Raw genomic sequence first — 1,842 nt, forward strand, 5'->3', positions numbered from 1 at the left:
AATCAATAAACAGTTCATCAGCGTTTGACTCTTTGATTGACATTTCATCTTCACTCACTGTGTGTACTGTTTTTCCACGGTAAGCTCTGCACACTTTTGCAAAGTGATTCAATTTTCCACATTTATTACATTGTTTGCCTTTAGCTGGGCAATTTCCTTGTTCGCCATGCACTTTGTATCCACAATATCCACATGTTTTGGGGCGTTTTGAGTCTGTGTCGCTCTGTTTTGGAGTTATGTCTCTCCGTTCTAAAACGCGCTCTCTGTGCACCGGAGGTGTGCTTTGATGTCTGCCTGACTGCGTGCACTGCTTGTTCACGTGATGCGCTCGTGCTGACGCGCGAAATGGTTTTCATCTGAGCCTGTGCTAGCTCGTGAGATCTGGCTATGTCAATAGCTTTGTCCAGCATTACCTCAGACCCAACATTCAAAAGTTTCTCTCACTCGCGGTGAGTGTATTCCAAATACAATGCGGTCCCTGACCATCTCATCCTTGTTTGCATAATCACAGTCTTTCACAAGCAGACGCAGCTCTGTCACAAACTGTTCAAAAGACTCGCTAGCTCCCTGTACTTTCTCATGGAATTTGTACCTAGCGAATATCGTATTGGTCTTCGGCACAACATATGCTTCAAAACGATCGTAGTATGTGTTCAGTACCTTTGATTCAGCCTCGGTAAGTGTCCATGTGTTGTAAATATCTCTCCCTTTTTCACCGATCCAGAGGAGTAGGTAGCTGCACTTTCCCTCTTCTCCTTTGTCCTTCAGAGGACCCGTGAACATCAGCTCCACATGCTGTTTGAACTTACGCCATGCATYAGGTGAGTCTGTAGACTCCCAGTCCATTCGAGGTGAAGGAACTCCAGAAAAATCCATCTTTTAAGACCTTTTACTCTGACACCATGTCTAGTTTTGCACACTTTGTACAAAATAATAAAATGCAGTACTACAGGATATTTCTTAACGTAGCTCTTTATTAGCTAGCTATTACTGGCATGTTCACGTATCGCCAACCAGGATCAAACTGACCATCACCTAACCATTTGGGTGGTCTTAACCAATCATTGCACAGTATGATATGGCGGTAAAATGCATCCAATTACAATTCAGTATGTTTACACATATGAATATTACACATGTTAAATGTGCAACCAGAGGGAGGGGAAAAACTCTAGACCACCTTTACTCCACACAGAGACACGTACAAAGCTCTCTCTCCATTTGGCAAATCTGACCATAATGCTATCCTAGCAGGAAGCACCAGTGACTCAGTCAATAATAAAAGTGGTCAGATGAAGCAGATGCTAAGCTACAAGAATRTTTTCCTAGCACAGACTGGAATATGTTCCGTGATTCTTCTGATGGCATTGAGGAGTACACCACATCAGTCACTGGCTTCATCAATAAGTGCATCGATGACATCGTCCATACAGTGACTGTATCTACATACCCAAACCAGAAGCCATGGGTTACAGGCAACATCCACMCTAAGCTAAACGGTAGAGCTGCCACTTTCAAGGAGCGGGGCTGTAACCCGGAACCCTATAAGAACTCCCGCTATGCCCTCCGACGAACCATCAAACAGGCAAAGTTTCAATACAGGACTAAGATCGAATCGTACTACACCGGCTTAGACGCTCGTCGATAGTGGCAGAGCGTGCAAACTATTACAGATTACAAAGTGAAGCACRGCCGAGAACTGTCCAGTGACACAGGCATACCAGATGAGCTAAATTACTTCTACGCTCGCTTCGAGGCAAGTAACACTGAAACATGCATGAGAGCATCAGCTGTTCCATACGACTGTGTGATCACGCTCTACGCTGCCGATGTGAGTAAGAC

The sequence above is a fragment of the Salvelinus sp. IW2-2015 genome, linkage group LG1, assembly GCF_002910315.2.
Source record: "Salvelinus sp. IW2-2015 linkage group LG1, ASM291031v2, whole genome shotgun sequence".
NCBI lineage: Eukaryota > Metazoa > Chordata > Actinopteri > Salmoniformes > Salmonidae > Salvelinus > Salvelinus sp. IW2-2015.